At 45.1% G+C, this 17,481-nt stretch overlaps 1 long non-coding RNA gene across 1 annotated transcript in view; it reads left to right on the top strand.

Annotated features, from left to right (window-relative positions):
• Window positions 1–1,118: 1,118 nt before the first annotated feature.
• Window positions 1,119–17,481, top strand: part of LOC128592716 (uncharacterized) — a 34,534-nt gene continuing 18,171 nt past the window's right edge. Inside the window, exons 1-4 of the long non-coding RNA XR_008381985.1 lie at window positions 1,119–1,503; window positions 9,891–9,974; window positions 10,081–10,159; window positions 10,243–10,311. This is a non-coding gene — a long non-coding RNA (uncharacterized LOC128592716). The remainder of the gene's footprint in view (window positions 1,504–9,890; window positions 9,975–10,080; window positions 10,160–10,242; window positions 10,312–17,481) is intronic.

The raw sequence follows: 17,481 nt of genomic DNA, 5'->3' as shown, positions 1-17,481 counted from the left end.
GTGATTTTTAAAATACAAATTTTGTATCCTTCTCCTGATCAATCTCATGTAATAGCTTTCCCTCCCTTTCCACGAGAAATCCACACATCTGAAAGGGGTTTTTGGAAGTGGGTCTCAGTCTGTGTTCCCTGGGCCATCAGCATCAGCATCACCTGGGAACTTGTTAGAAATGCACGTTCTCAGACCCCAGCCCAGACCTGTGAATGAGAAGCTCTGGGGGTGGGGCCCAGCAATCTGTGTTTAACAAGCTTTCCAGGTGATATATGCTGAAGTGTATCTGAGGCTTAGTAAGCCACCCACATCTCTAGTTCCCTCTTTTGTCTTCTGGCAGTCCCCGGTCTTCCTGCTCTAATCACCTGAGTAACTTGCCTACTCAGAAGACAGGGGTAGCTCCCTCTGCTAGCCTCACTTTGTCTTCAAGAATCTGTGCATGAGTCACCTCCTCCAGGAAGCCTCTCTGACTCTTTCTGGCTGAATTAGGTGCCCCTCTGTGCTGTCATAGTCTCCTGTGCTTCACTCAATCATAGCCCTTATCTCACTGTTTTATAATTGCCTTTTACCAGGCTGCATCTCCTGCTAGACTGTGAGCTTGCTCAGAAGAGAGATTGCCTTTCATCTCTGACTCTCTGGGGCCCGGCTCATTGCCAGGTCCAGAGACAGGGTGCAATAATGATATCCTGATGGAACAATATTAAGTCCCTGCCTTTGCTGGAGTTGCTGGGCTACGGTGGCAGTGCCAGCTGCCTGAAGCAGGTGTATTTTGCCTCTTCCCACAGCTTCCGTGTGCCTCTGGACCTCCACCCTAAAGCAGTGGGGCTAGAGTTTGATCTCACCCTGCCTGTTTCATTTTAGCCCTGGGGAGCTAGAAACTGGCATGTGCTAATTGGATGACAGCATTGAGTCTGACTGGCCTTGTAAATGTGTGCACAAGCAGTGAGCAGAACACGGTTCAAACAGAATCATCTTGGAAATGCTTTGATTCTCCCAGCTAAGCAGTCTGACCTTGCACTCCTGGGAACCTGGCACCAGTCTGCCATGCAGTTATTGGTGAGAGCCTGCCTTGGAGATCAGCTCTGCAGGGGAGGTGGCAGTGGTGCTGCTGCTGCTGCTGTATCTTCCCAGACTATTTAACCCTGAAAGGCCTTAATTTGTCCATCTTCGCAGTGGGTGTCATTCAGATTAGTCACGTGTTACGCCACATGCCCCAGGCACAAGCCTTTCCAAATTGGTCTGACTCAGAAGCAGAGAACTTTAGGCTTGCTGCTAGAAATGCAGCAAAACCAGAAGAGGAGGATTGAGGAGGAGTGCTGGTCTTTTTAGACAATCTGGAACGATTGTCCAGGCTGCTGCTGATAAAAAAATGGGGTGGAGAAAGGTTACTTCCTGGTCTGAGGAGAGCAATGCTTCTGTCTCTGCAGCCCCTGCCACTTGCAGAAGTCCAGGACACACCAGCAAGAGGAGGTCCAGGAGACAGGCTGGGCGAGGTCTGCGGCGATGGAGCAGGTTGGTATCCTCCATGGGCTCATGTCAGTCCCCTGTGGGCCGGATTCCACATTGCACTTGTTGAAGACACAGCTTTCTCCAACAAGTCACCCTTCAGGCCAGGTTCATCACACTAAGACAGTGGTCCTATCACTATTTTGGAAAATCAGGAATGCTTTTGAGAATCCAAGAAAATGATGGTATTTCTCCCCAGAAAAAGGAATGCTTCCGAATAGGTACATATTTTTTGGCCCATTTCAGGTAGTTTGTGGAATCCTGAGGTTTGTCCATTGATAAGAAATCCCTGCTGTAGTTGCCCTTAGTTTTTTCTTCACCAAAGACCACCCCTGTCCATTGGCTTCTTTCTTAAACACCAGGCAGAATCTCTCCCTTCTCAGTGTGTCCATATCATGTGGTCCTTCCTGCAAAGCAAAACATGACAGGTTATACTGCTGCAGTCTCCAGAATCTGGCTGGCCTGCATTACTGCTTGGGGTTCCTGCCCTGGCTTCCCCACTTGTCCGCTGTGTGACCTTGTGGACTGATTGATGAATGGTGCAGAGCACACTTTCCTTGCTGATTAACTGAGCATGATCAGAGGATCTGCCTCACAGTGCGATTGGAGGAATTCAACAAGATTCTGCCTGGCAGGGCCATCTGAGGCACTGAGGGGAATCACGGGGCTGGTCATTTAATGTGTGCCTGGTGCCTGGCACAAGGTCTGTGCACAGTAGGTGTTCGATCAGTATTGGTGATAGAGGAGGAGGAATAATTAGACTAAGATCGAGATACATTAATACCTTTGAGGTTGTGACATACAACTAGGTAGGCAATAGTAAATAGGAGTAGGCTTGGCATTAGTGTCCCCATCCTGCCTAGGTACCTGGGTTTCCCCCAAAGTTGAAGAGCTGATTACCCAGACTAGGACCTGGTGGGTATGGATTCAATATAAGGTGAAAAGTGTAGCAGGTGTATAAGCCCTGGATTTGGAGCCAGAAATGGGTTCACAACTAGCTTCTGACACTCATCTGACTTTGGGCAAACTTTATCTCTCAGGGCCTCAGTTTCCTTGAATGAAATGTGGGGATACTGACATCTATCTCATAAGACTCTTGTACAGATCAGACTAAGTATAAAAACCATTTAACACATAGAAGATGTTGAAGAAGTGGAAGCTATAGTTCATTATTGTAAACTGTGGAGGGCTGAACAAATATGAGTCTTGAAGGTGAATGTGTCATTGTTTTAGGGTTAGGTTCAGCCCTAATCCTAGACACAGAGGCCCAGGGACACACCCTATATAAGGCTGTAAGTTGGAACTGCTTAAATTTAAATCCTAGCTTTACCACTAACGAGCTGGGTGACCTTGGGCAAGTCACTTAATCTCTTTAAGCCCCAATTTCTTCATCTTTGAAATGGAAATAATAATACCACCTATCACATAGAGTTGCTTACTCATGAAAGTCAAATGGGAGAATGTATAACATGCATTTAGTGCAGTGTCTGGCACATAGCAAGTGCTCTATAAATGGCGGCTTTATCATTATTATTGTCTGAAGGAGGGTGAACAGGCATCCATACCCCAAACCTTGCCTTAGCTGTAGTGCTCTACAGGAAGCAGGAGTCCGCCTTAGCTTCTTGAGGAATTGTTTTGTTTTGCTTTTGTTTTATGCAATGTAATGGCAGCCTGGCCTGGTCTGGGCTAGGCCAGATAAAAGGCCAGGGCCCCACAAACCCAGCATGCTGCTTGGAGCTTTCCCGGTGGGAGGTGTACTGTGCACATTTCTAGGACCACTAGTTCCTCCCTTCTCTGGTACCCAGAGCCAGTACCAGGCAGGTATCCAGGAATAAACCCACACTTTCTTAGGTAAGGAAAGTTCACCTCAGGCTGCCCAAGGGCAGGGGCCATGTGGATCCTTGCTCTCTGCAGCCCAGTTCCTCCAGGAGAGCCCTCCAGGCAGGAGGAGGCTGCTGGGCTTTGTTCATATTCATCAGCACTTGGAGCTGTACCTTTCCTCCAGGCTGTGCGGGAATGTGCATCTCCATGGAAACGCTAGAGGTGAAATCACTCAAGTGTTGGCAAGTGGAATTTCTCTCCACAGCTTGGAAAAATGGAGAGCAGGAGAGCAGGCTCAGGGTGTCACAGAAAGGAAAGATGCCCTTAAAAACAACCCGACTGCTCTCAATTCCATTTGGGGAACTTCCCTTTAAATAAAAGCTGAACAATAAATGAAAGAGAACTGTTTGCAGAGAGTCCACTTGGAATGGACATGCCAATCCGTTCTGGCTTTCCTAATCTGCTACATCTTGTAGGCTGAATAACACTGTCTAGAAAGAAATGGGGCGTCATCTCAGAATTGATATTTTTAAACTGATGAAGCTGGAGCCCAGCAGTGGGGACCTTTGTGCCTATTGACCTTTTCTGGTCCTCTGGCTAATTTTGGGGCCCAGAACACGTTTTTTAAAATGAGTATCTGACAGGCTCCTTGTGGCTCAGGTCAGCAAGAACATGTTTATTCACCCGAGGAATTCTGAGATAAGCTGTATATGTTCTCAGGCCACCCTGCACACAGGATGTGGCTCTAAGGCCAGTCCCTGAAGATGGTTTTGGCAATGAGGGACCAGACGGCTATGGCTGCCCAGGCTGGAGCAGGAAAGGAGAGACAGAGTATAGGGAGACTGTGAATGTGCTGGGGGATTGTTTGGCACATAGGACAGCTTGAGGGAGATGTTAGCTAGTTGGGAGTATCTGAGCATGCCCTGGCTTGGAGAGGGTCATGCTAAGTCTAACTCAGCCTCACAGTTATGTGATTCTTTCTTGTCTAACTTGTCTCCCCTGGGAAAAAGAGATTGGTAATACTTCCTTTCCCTCATCAAAAGGCGTTTTCATCACATTGTGTAAAGCCTTGGCCTCATTCATTTATTCACTCAACAAGCATTCATTGAGTGCCTGTCATGTGTGAGAAACCACACAAGGCCTGAGTTGCAGAAATAGTCATGGACCAGGACATTAGAATGAATTTACCATGGATAAAGATACTTTTCTGCAAAAGACCAGTCCTTTCAGCAAATGACTCTATTTTAAAAGGGTTCTAATTTTTCTTTTTTTTTTTTTATCAGGGACTTTGATTACTATGTCAAAGAATGTTAAGACAGGCCAACAGACAGACAGACATACAGTTACACTAGTTTTTCCTGAAACTAAGGAAAGTGTTTTATTTTGCTGCTTAAGAACTGATGAGCCAATGAAATGCCACCTAATCTGTTCCATATTGTGCTATTAAGGTTGTCCATTAACCTCTCAGTGTCTTAGTTTCTCCATGTTAAACTTCAGTCAGTCAGAACATTCAGAATATTCTAAGTGTCAGAGGTGTCAGAGTCTCTAACATGGGATGAGCTACAGTTTGGAGATGCTGGTGTGTGGAGTAAGTTCTCCTGCTATCTGATTCAGGGGTTATCTTTTATACAAACTGGCATGTGGTGACTTCTAGAGGTGGTGCAGGTGGCCTGAAGGGAAGAGCTTTGGAGGCAAGTGGAGATTAACCCATGATACTTTTTCAGATTTGCTACAGCAATGAGAAGTACCTTAACTAAAACACTGTTAGCCCTGAGTTTTTCCTACCAGGGTCAGGGCTGATTGCTGGCATCAGGAATCCACTTTTGGTCCTATCAGTGTGGCAAATGAATCATGCAGACCAAACCACAGTTATCTTTGCTCAAGAAATTGTATAAGACTCCTCTCAGTGGGGGCTTCAGTGGGGAAATTTTTCTTGGAAGGGGATTGTGAGCTTGGAATTTACCTTGACTTACTGCCTTGTGCCGATAGGGAAAAAAATCCAGATAACAAACCTCTGTATAAACACATTCTGCCATCCAGCAACTTCCCTTCTTATTCCCAGTTCTTTTTGCAGCAGTTTGCCCCATCCTCTGCTATCATATTTCTAGGGGTTCTCTTCAAGCTGCTCCCAATTCTGACCTTATTCCTTTTGTGGCACAGTTTCCAGGGCATGGGCTTTGGAGTCACACAGACATCCACTCCAAGCCCACTGTCTCCACATACAGGTCTTGTGACCATGGACACATTATCTCTCTGAATGTCAGACGCTTCATCTGTGAGATGGAGATGCAGGCACTTCACAGGGTTGCTGATGTATTTAAGAAGCTCCTTCCTATGCCTGAAGGACCCAACATTTTGCCTTGCAGAGTAGGGTCCCACCCAGGGGCAGTTGTGATTTCTGTTGTGTTTGATGTTGTGATTTCAGACCTTTCAACCAGACTAGTTAGTGACTCTAAATATATTGAGGTTGGTTCAAATCCAGTGGCACTTGAGCAGAGTTCTGCAGCTGGTGTCCAAGTCACATTAATGCAGGGGACCACTGCTTCTTGTGGTGTGAGTATTGAACTCATGCTCTTTTCTGCTGGGCAGCAGGCCTGTCACATCAGTGGTCATGCAGCTTCTTCTTGACTGCCCCCTCTGATCACCAGGGCACAAGCATTGTCCTAACTCACTCAGGTCAACTTAAGACAACACTCCTTGTCCTAGGCCTTGGCCTCTTAGGACACCTCCCATGGCACTATTGGCTGAGATGTGCTTTTGGGAGCCTGACACATTTTAAAGGATCTTAGAAAAGATTCTATGGAATAATAATTTTTAACCTCCCTTGGGTCATGGATCTCTTGGGGAGTTCGATGAAAGTTCTGGATTTTCTCTCTAGAAAAATGCCCACATTTATGCAGTATTTGGTGCACTGTTTGGGAGGCCGTCAAGTAGTATGAGCTCTTGGCTGACAAGGTTGTATTGGAAACATGTCTGCCATTTGTGAAGACCTGTGAACTCTTTCTGGAGACAGAACTCCAGGCCACCTTCCTTTTTGTGGCCTCAGCAAATTGAGAACCCTCCAGACACTTTTCTCATCAAGTTCAAATCAACAGTGTGGAAACCTCACAGGGACCTTCTCTATGCCTTTCTACTTATCTCAGTCTGAACAATCCTACAGGTTCTGACCATTAATCAGTGTAATTGTGAGTCTGTCGATGTTATGTGGACTATGGAAGAAAATGAGTTACCATCCAGGAGAATAGGCTTCAGGGCAGGAAAGCACAGAGGGAAGGGAAAATGAAACTGCTTTCAGAAAAGATCAACTATGCCCATACAGCTTCTCCTAGACTGCTGAAGTCTGAGACCAGCCTTCTTTTGCAGATGGGTCTTAAAGAGGTTTCAGAGCCACTGAGACAAAGGATGCTGCCTCCTCCGTTCCTGTCTTTGTTTCTCTCCCTCCTTTTGTGCATGTGGAGCTGTATCCCGTGGAGGGGGGAGGGGACAGGCCATCCGCTTGGCTGTCAGAGCTGATCACTACTGACCTTATCAAAACACAGAATCAATACACTCTTCTCCCAGCAGCCCAGAAAAATCATAAGGAGTTTGAACTGAAGCAATTTGAAGTGCAGAGTAGTCTGAATTAGGAGAGAGGCCAGCAAACTGTTGTATCTCGGAATCCTCCCAGCTCCTTCTTCAGAGTCAGCTAGGACCAGTGAGGGGAGAAATCTAAAGCAGACTTTGTTGATCAAGCCCACCTTCCCAGTGGCTGGCCTCCTGGGCTCAGTGGTCTTAGCCTCCCCAGGACCCTTCAACAGGTGTCCCCAGGCTTGGCCCTGAGGCAGAGAGCTCTCAGCTCTAGTCGTACCCTTGGAAAAGCCAAGCTGTGCCAGTGATCTGGTGCCAAGTGGCCTTTGTGATTCCACCCTCCTCACTCTCATTTCTTGTTCTGTATCCGCTTTCCTTCAGACTTGCTTTCTTATCTTCTCTATTTTGCCTCTTTTTTTTTTTTTTTCCATGAAGGATAAGACAGGGAAGAAGGAAAATCACTGTGTGTGGAAGGGAAGGGGAGTGAGATGAGGTCGCCTGACACACAGCAGAAGGGCCAGCCCTCATGCAGAAGAGGAAGTTGCCCTGGTTGTGGGTTTTGTATAGAGGTGGGGAGCTCCAGACCCTCCAGAGCATCAGAGGCTGTTCTCTGGTGGCAGCAGGACTTGAGCTCCTCTTAGCTGTGCCTTCCATCCCTTCTCTGAATTTCTGCCTTTCTAAGAACAAAGCAGTGTTTTGAGTGCTGCACCCCACCCTCCATCTAGGATTCCCATCATCTCAGAGCTCATAGTAGTTGGAGCTAGTGTGGCCCAAGTGCCCAGGGCTGGCAGAGCCATCAGGCATCACCATCACACTTTGCTGTAACTGACCTCACTTGGCAGTGAGTTCCTTGGGCGGAAGGACTGATCTAATTCACCCCTGTCTTTAGAATTTATTCCAGGAGCCCACATAGAGCAGGCTCAGAGACTGTTGAGGGACCTTGTGTTCATTAGAATGGCAGGCTCGGTTTGACCAGCTGGCTTCTTCATTGATTCCCCCCCCTAAACAAAAGCCTCTTGGTCAGTCCCTCTGTGGCCTTGTAGCTTTGTTGTTGAGCAAGATCACGGGGAGCAGAGTCAGCCAGTTCCCAGGCCTCACAATGCACTTACACACTGGCAGGGCTTTGCACAGTTGGTGCCCTCTGCCTGGAATGCATCCTATCCAGGCGGAATTAATTGCTCTCTTTTCTGAGTTCCCAAAGGACTTTGTACTCACCTTTTTATTGCACTGATCACATTGTGTTTTATTGGTTGTTTGCATGGCTGTCTTCTCTTATGCAGGCAATTCATCTGTTCCACAAATACTTGTTGAGCACCAGTCTTTGCCAGGTGTTGGGAAGTGTGAGAACAGCACAGGCTCCTGTTATGGAGCCATGTGGGGGATGAATGGCCTAGGCAATGCCAGGCATGAGGAGGCTGACACAAAATGTTTCATTGAATGGAATTAAGAATATGGTGTTTGGAGTGGCCAGGCAGGGAAGAGGGCCAAGAACAGGAGACTGAGGCATGTATGGGGAGTTGATATTTTATTGTTATTATGCAGAGAATCTAGAATTAAGAGGGAAGAAAAGTGAGTGGAAACAAGAAAATCTTGTTGGCCCAGGTGGGCTGTGGGAGGAAGCCCAGTAGCTCAGGCTGCCTCAAAGACAGCATTAATGAGGAGCCTGGTATCTGCAGGGCTTGTCCAAGGGCGAGGCTGCAAGTGTCCTGCCAGCTGTTTAGCCTTGCTATCACTGTAGACAGACACAGGTCTCAGATCCATGGCTGCTGATTCTGGGGAGAGGGGACAGTTATTAGGAGAGTGTGTAAGGAGCCACAGTGGCAGGTGGGTCCTGGCACTGACTTTATTTATTATTTTTATTTATTTATTTATTTATTTTTTAGAGACAGAGTCCTCGGTAGAGTGCCCTGGTGTCACAAGGCTCACAGCAATCTCCAACTCATGGGCTTAGGTGATTCTCTTGCCTCAGCCTCCCGAGTAGCTGGGGCCACAGGCACCTACACCCAGCTATATTTTTGTTGCAGTTCAGCTGCAGCCAGGTTTCAACCCACCACCCTCAGTATATGGGGCTGGTGCCCTACCCACTGAGCCCCAGGCACCGCCCTTGGCACTGAGGGAAACGTAAAGCACCTGATTTTTAAAGATCACAAGGGTAGCTGGAGGAAAATCATCCCTGAGCCAGCAGTAAAGGAGCAAGGAAGAAGCAGCTCGGGCTGGCGTTCTCCCCTGTGTGGATGGAGAAGGTGGGGAGGGGAGTGGATGGGAGTGGTACCTTCAGCCTCTAGGGTCACCAGCACACACAGCCCATGCCTGTAGTGCTGGAGTGAAGCCTGCCAACTCCCTGCACAGGTCAATATGCTCCAGTGGCAAGAGAGGCTGCCAGTGTACCAGCTGTCAGCATTTCTTGACAGAGGAGCCAGGAGCTGGCCCCTTTGGAGCAGAGGAGCACAGATGCTCGACCTTTTTTCCCAGTGTCTCCATTCCCACACAACTGGGTCCCTAGGCCCAGGCATCCTGGGAACATTTCCATACCTCCCAAACCTCATCAACCTGCAGGCAGGGAGCAGAAATGAACGTGGCAGCACCAGCCACAGATGGCCATAGTTTCTAAATAAGCATTTCATTAGTTTTGAACCCAGGGAAAACACGGTTCAAGTTATAGGGGAAAATAAATGAGTAAGGAGAGCCTGGTTTTAAATCCTGCTAGTTGTGTTCAGCATATCCATAAAAATAAGCAGAGTTCTCTTTTTAAAGGGGCCACTGTTAATTAGCTGTGGTGCCCATTCAGGCACTTCATCTAGTTACAACGTGGTTATGCCATGCTGTGGAGGCAGCGTGCGGTCCGGGTCCCACATATCCTTTTTATGCCCACTCCTGTCATGCTCAAATTGGCTCCCTCACTCTGTAACTGTGCTTTATGTAGGAGCTGAATGGGAATAGCCTTGCTTGTGTTTAAACTTGCTCCCCTCCCCTGGAAGTCAATTCTTCCTTGTTCCTCTTTGTAGAGGTCGATACTCAATCCCAATTGGAGGGGACACCCGATTCCATTTCCTCAAGCTGTGTGTTCTGTTCCTCTTTTGCTTGCCTTGGTAAGTAATGTCTGGGAGTGCTTTCCATGTCCTCTGTATAACCCCCTATGGCTCACAGCAAGCTCCCAAGGTGAGGCTTCCAGTCTCCTCTCATCTCTCTTGACAGGTTTGTCCTGCCCAAGGCGGAGTTTAGACTGTGATTCAGAAAGCTTCCTGAATGCTGCTGTGGTTAAGCATTTTAGCAGGTGACAGGGAACGTATGAGACCTGATTTGAGTTCCAGCTGTACCACTGATAACCTCACTGAGCCCCAGTTTCTTCATCTCCAGGATGGCCCAAGAGAGTCTCTGCTGCTGGGAGGAATGATGGCTCCTGGGTGTCTCTGACCTGCTTATCAGGTGCTCATCATCTCAGGCTTACATTGGTGTGAGGCCAGGCAACCTTTAAAGAAACTTAGGAAAGGCTAAAGCTTAAGCATTTTGTTTTTAGGCTAAGTTTGGAAACAAAGGTTCCTGGGTTCTGAGTAGGTCTGGCTGGTTTGGATATTCTGAGATGGCCTTGGAAAGACTTCGTGTATCCTCATTAGTATAGTAGCTAGTGATTTTTGAGCACCCACTATGTGTAAGCTCTGATGTGGTGATTTGCACTCTTTGTATCATTTTATTTTTATTACCACCCTATGAGATAGCTGTTATTATTTCCATTTTGTGGATAAGAAAACAAACTCAGGGCGTCTCAAGTAGTGGGTCCAACATCTCACATCTGATAAGTATGAGAGTTGGGTTTCAACTGGCCTGTTGACTTCTTTACACGTTTATTGCGGGCTTTCTAGAAATCTAAGAGCCCAAGCTGAGCAATTCTCTAGAGCAGTGTTTGTCATCAGAAAGTTTTCTGCAATGATGAAAATGTCCTATTTTGCTCTGTTCAATATGATAACCATTAGCCACTTGGAATGTGGTAGTGTGATGGAATTGATTTTTAAACTGTATTTGATTTTAATTAATCTAAATTTAGATAAGTCATGTGGCTAGTGGGCCCCATTTTGGAAAGCACAGCCCTAGAGCCTGATTTTGCTGATGCAAGTCCTCAAGGAGAATCTAGAAACTCCTACTCAGGGGCCCCACTCAAGCTCCTCCCACCCCACACACTTAGTGGCCACTCCCCTGAGGGTCTATAGTAAACTGCACAATGGGATCTCACCCTCTGTTCATAGTGATACAGGGATGGCCGTCATTTGGTCCTTCAAGGCTGGATAGCTCTTGATCTTGAAGTTTCTACTTCTATCTCCCTTTTAACTTTTGGTTTCCTATCTTCAATTTCTGGATCTCCAGTTTTTTGTTCAGCTCTGCTCTTTTTCCTCCTCTGCAGGCCTTACTTTCTTTATTGTCCACTAGGAACTTTAGACTTTCCCAGTATAAACTTATTTTCTTATGTGACCATATCATAGTTTATTTAACGAATGCCTCAGTGGGATGTTTAGGTCCTTCCCAATGTTTTATTATTATTATTATTAAATCATTGCTGTGTACATTAATGCAATCATGGGGCACCATACACTGGTTTTAGAGACTATTCGACACATTTTCATCACACTGGTTAACATAGCCTTCCTGGCATTTTCTTAGTTATAGTGTTAAGACATTTACATTCTACATTTACTAAGTTTCACATGTACCCTTGTAAGATGCACCACAGGTGTAATCCCACCAATCACCATCCCTCTGCCCATCCTCCCCCCTCTCTCCCCTCCGTCTCTCCCTTCTCCCTATTCTTAGGTTATAACTGAGTTATAGCTTTCATGTGAAAGCCATAAATTAGTTTCACAGTAGGGCTGAGTACATTGGATACTTTTTCTTCCATTCTTGAGATACTTTACTAAGAAGAATATGTTCCAACTCCATCCATGTAAACATCAAAGAGGTAAAGTCTCCATCTTTCTTTAAGGCTGCATAATATTCCATGGTGTACATATACCACAATTTATTAATCCATTCGTGGATCGATGGGCACTTGGACTTTCTCCATGAATTAGCAATTATGAATTGGGATGCAATAAACATTCTGGTACAAATACCTTTGTTATAATGTGATTTTTAGTCTTCTGGGTATTTTCCTAATAGAGGAATTATAGGATTGAATGGCAGATCTATTTTTAGGTCTCTAAGTGTTCTCCAAACATCTTTCCAAAAGGAATGTATTAATTTGCATTGCCACCAGCAGGTTAGAAGTGTTCCCTTTTCTCCACATCTATGCTAACATCTCTGGTCTTGGAATTTTGTGACATGGGCTAATCTTACTGGAGTTAGATGATATCTCAAAGTAGTTTTGATTTGCATTTCTCTGATGATTAAAGATGATGAGCATTTTTTCATGTCTGTAGGCAGTGCGCCTGTCTTCTTCAGAGAAGTTTCTCTTCAAGTCCCTTGCCCAGCATGTGATGGGATCACTTATTCTTTTCTTGCTTATACGTTTCAGTTCTCTGTGGATTCTGGTTATTAAACCTTTGTCAGAGACATAACCTGCAAATATCTTCTCCCATTCCGAGGGCTGTCTGCTTGCTTTACTTACTGTGTTCTTGGCTGTGCAGAAGCTTTTTAGTTTGATCAGGTCCCAGTAGTGTATTACTGAAGCTGCTTCAATTGCCCGGGGGTTTCTTCTCATAAAATACTCACCCAGACAGATTTCTTCAAGGGTTTTCCCTGCACTCTCTTCTAGTATTTTTATAGTTTCCTGTCTTAAGTTTAAATCTTTAATCCAGTGAGAGTCTATCTTAGTTAATGGTGAAAGGTGTGGGTCCAGTTTCAGTCTTCTACAGGTTGCCAGCCAGTTCACCCAGCACCATTTGTTAAATAGGGAATCTTTTCCCCACTGAATGTTTTTAATTGGCTTGTCAAGATCAAATAGCTGTAAGTAACTGGGTTCATCTCTTGGTTCTCTATTCTGTTCCAGACATCTACCTCTCTGTTTCTGTACCAGTACCATGCTGTTTTGGTCACTATCAATTTACAGTATAGTCTAAGATCTGATAGCATGATTCCTCCTGCTTTGTTTTTATTTCTGAGTAATGTCTTGGCTATTTGAGGTTTTCTCTGATTCCATATAAAACAAAGTATTATTTTTTCAAGATATTTAAAGTATGACAGTAGAGCTTTAATAGGGATTGCATTAAAATTGTATATTGCTTTGGGTAATATGGACATTTTAACAATGTTGATTCTTCCCAGCCATGAGCATGGTACGTTTTTCCATTTGTTAACATTTTCAACTATTTCTTTCTTAGAGTTTCATAGTTCTCTTTATAGGGATCTTTCACGTCCTTTGTTAGATAAACTCCCAAATATTTCATCTTCTTTGGCACTACTGTGAATGGAATAGAGTCCTTAACTTTTTTCAGCTTTACTATTGTTAGTATATATAAAGGTGACTGATTTATGAATGTTGATTTTGTAATCTGAGGCGCTGCTGTATTCCTTGATCACTTCTAAGAGTTTTGTAGTAGAGTCCCTGGTGTTTTCCAGATATACAATCATATCATCTGCAATGAGCGAAATTTTGATCTCTCCTGACCCTATATGGATACCCTTGATCGCCTTTTCTTCCCTAATTGCGGTGGCTAAAACTTCCATTACAATGTTAAAGAGCAGTGGAGACAATGGGCAGCCTTGTCTGGTTCCTGATCTGAGTGGAAATGATTTCAATTATTTAACTCCATTCAATGCGATATTGGCTGTGGGTTTGCTGTAGATGGCCTCTATCAGTTTAAGAAATGTCCCTTCTATACCAATTTTCTTAAGTGTTCTGATCATGAAGGGATGCTGGATATTATCAAAAGCTTTTTCTGCATCAATTGAGAGAATCATATGGTCTTTGTTTTTTAATTTGTTTATGTTTGTGCTGAATTATACTTATAGATTTATAGATATTGAACCAGCCTTGAGACCCTGGGATAAAACCGACTTGGTCATGATGTATAATTTGTTTGATGTGTTGCCAGATTCTGTTTGTTAGGATCTTGTTGAATATTTTTGCATCTATATTCATCAGTAATATTGGTGTATAATTTTCTTTTCTTGTTGGGTCTTTTCCTGGTTTGAAATCAGGGTGATGTTTGCTTCATAGAACGTGTTGGGTAGTTTTCCTTCTTTTTCTACATTTTGGAACAGGTTGACTAATATAGGTACTAGTTCCTCTTTAATCGTTTGGTAGAGGTTGCATGTACTGTATGTGGAGCAGTGTACAGTGATGCTGAGGCAGAGAAGCTTCATGAGCTGCTCTCCACTTTCCCATAGAGAAACCCAGACTGGCCGCTGAGGGTGAGCCACATATATGCCCTCATGCTGGGTGAGCCCGGGAGGTCACTATCATATGACAAAGGCTTTGCCACAGTTCATCTTCCTCCCTCTGTACTTTCCATTTGCCTTCCTGGAGGTTGCCGTCCAGAAGGAGAGTTAAAGGACAGAAATTTAGCAAGTAACCTGGTGGATTAGAGCTGCACCAAGAGAGAAGGTTGAAGAACACACATCAACTCTGCTGAGGTGAGCTGCAACCCCAAGGAGAAAAACAAAAGGTACTAAATCCATCATCAAGTGGACCGGAGTCCCCTCTCCAAGAGAATGGCTCGGAGTGCCCCACAAACAAACAAGCAGAGTTCAAAGGTCCTCCAACTACACTCCACAAAAGAGACCCTCTGAAAACTGGACCTACCTCCCATACTAGGGTGCCATGATGTTCTCCTGCCAGGCATAACACTGTATAAAACTGTATATATTCTCTACCTGCAACTCTGAGCTCCCAGCACTCCCCTCCACTCTCACTGTGAGGTCTGGAGGCCTGTGCTCCAGGAGTCCAGATTCTTGGGTGATTTCTCAAGGGGTGTGGACAGGGCCTAAACTGCAGCTGGTCAGTGCTGACTCTAAAGCACGGGAGTGAGGAGAGGACTGTTGGCTGAGAGGGAATGACACTGGAGTGGCAGTGCCCCGAGACGCAGAGCAGAAGCTGTCTTTTGGCAACAATGGGACTCACTCCCGGATATTCTGAAGCCACACCCCCTGTCTCCCTGGGTAAACAGAGGAGGCCGGGCATCTACTCAGGTGGCAACCACCATGGAACAGATCTGGGATGGAAACGCAGGCCCCGTGAGTAAAGGGTTTGCCTGAGGCAGTACCGGCCTGGGTGGAGCGTGGGTATTAGAAATGCATGCACAGAACTGGGAATTTCCCAGGGTGGGGTTGACTCAGAGGACCACTTTACTGAGCCTAAGATGCACCTGGCCCTCAGGTGATAGTCAGCCTATAGACAAAGGAAGACAGGTGGCTAGAACTGACAGATAACTGAATACAAATCTGTAGGAGCAAAGACAGGGCCTGAGGCGCAGGCTCTGGGAACTCAAAACAGCTTCTCTTCTGCAGGGAAATTTAGCAGGAACAGAAAAAATTTCCTGTAAAGTTGTTCTGTTCTGTTCTGTCAGTAACATCAATCAGGGATGGGGCTGGAACTGAGTGAACACCCCCCAGCCTCCATCAAGTACCCGAGGTTGTCAGGCCTCACCTCCCCCTGCTAGATAGAGGCAGAGCTCAGTGGCCTGGCTGAGCAGAAATAGATTTCCTTGTGATTCAGGCAGGTGAAAACCCCTGGAGTATCTGTTCACTACAGGCAACTGAGTCACAGCCCTGCGGGGCTATCTGTGACTGGGTGTGACAGAGGTGCAAGGTGGATAAGGAGGCATCAACCTTCCCAGACTGATCTATTTGATGGGTGGGTCCTCCTGACTCGACGGAGCACCAGAGCAAGCCATATCTGAGTAGTCACCAGACTCATGCGATTCAGTTGCCAGAGACCTTTTAAACTCTCCCACCTGAGACAGGTGCTGACTGAGACAATCAATTTGGACTTTTTGAACTGAACCAATCACCCGAGGACTATTCAGGTGGTGCCCTGAGTGCGTGGTTGTAGGAAGGTTTGATTTTTATTTTCCAATTGTTGCCTATGGGGGATGGGGTGACTTAATTGCTGGTATTTCCCACAGTTGAGACTTCAACCCAGAGTAACTGTTTCACTAGGGTCTAACAGAGACCAGCTGAAAATAAGACAGAACCACTTAGCCCCAACACACCAAACAGGTCCCCAGTTTCTCAGGCGATAGCACTGTACGGGTCCTCGACCAAGCTCCAGGGGAAAAATCAAATGGTGCAAAACAATCATGGGGCAGAATCAGCGGAAAAACTCCGGTAACATGAATAACCAGAATAGATCACCCCCCCACCCAATAGATACGGCAGATGTAACTGAAGATCCCATTCATAAACAACTGGCTGAGATGTCAGAAATCAAATTCAGAATTTGGATTGCAAACAAGATTAATAGAATGGAGGAAAATTTGGAATTAGAAATTCGAGGAGAAATTCAAAAGTTGTTTCAAGAATTTAACGAATTTAAAGACAAAACCACCAAAGATTTTGATGCACTGAAGCAAGAATTTTCAGTCCGCAAAGATCTGAAAAATACAGTAGAATCCCTCAGTAACAAAGTGGAGCAAGCAGAAGAAAGGATTTCTGACATTGAAGACAAAGCCTTTGAATGCTCCCAAACTCTCAAAGAGGAAAAGAAATGGAGAGCAAAAATGGATCATTCTCTCAGAGAGCTCTGGGATAATTCGAAGAAGGTTAATATCCACCTCATTGGAATCCCTGAAAGTGATGAAGTGGCCTCACAAGGCACAGAGGCCCTTCTCCATGAAATTATGAATGAGAATTTTCCAGACATGCCAAGAGATTCTGAAATTCAAATAGCAGACAGTTTCAAAACCCCAGCACGACTCAATCATAGTAAGACATCCCCCAGGCATATCATAATTAACTTCACTAAAGTTAATATGAAGGAGAAAATTCTCAAAGCAGCCAGATGTAAGAAATCCATTACCTACAAAGGCAAGAATATTAGAATGACTGCAGATCTCTCTGCTGAAACTTTTCAAGACAGAAGAGGGTGGTCATCGACTTTTAATCTCCTAAAGCAAAATAACTTTCAATCCCGGATCCTGTATCCAGCTAAACTGAGTTTCATTTATGATACGAAAATTAAATACTTTAATGACATTCATATGTTGAAGAAATTTGTCATAACCAAACCAGCTTTTCAGGATATTCTCAGACCTATCCTCCATAATGACCAGCCCAATCCTCTACCACAAAAGTGAACTCACTCAGAAAGTTTTGATGAAACTCCAACTTCCACAGTTGCAAAAGGATTAAAAATGCCCAGTGGACTCTTGAAGAACTCGATACCCAAAATTTTACCTGACTTATCAATATTCTCCATTAATGTGAATGGCTTAAACTGTCCTCTAAAGAGGCACAGGTTAGCTGACTGGATACAAAAACTCAGGCCAGATATTTGCTGCATACAAGAGTCACATATTACCTTAAAAGATAAATTTAGACACAGGTTGAAAGGATGGTTGTCCATATTTCAGGCAAATGGTAATCAGAAAAAAGCAGGTGTTGCAATTCTATTTGCAGACACAATAGGCTTTAAACCAACAAAAGTAAGGAAGGATAAGAATGGTCACT

The sequence above is a fragment of the Nycticebus coucang genome, chromosome 8 (assembly GCF_027406575.1).
Source record: "Nycticebus coucang isolate mNycCou1 chromosome 8, mNycCou1.pri, whole genome shotgun sequence".
NCBI lineage: Eukaryota > Metazoa > Chordata > Mammalia > Primates > Lorisidae > Nycticebus > Nycticebus coucang.
Note: the sequence above shows the minus strand (reverse complement) of the source record. Positions and strands in the feature narration are given on the sequence as shown.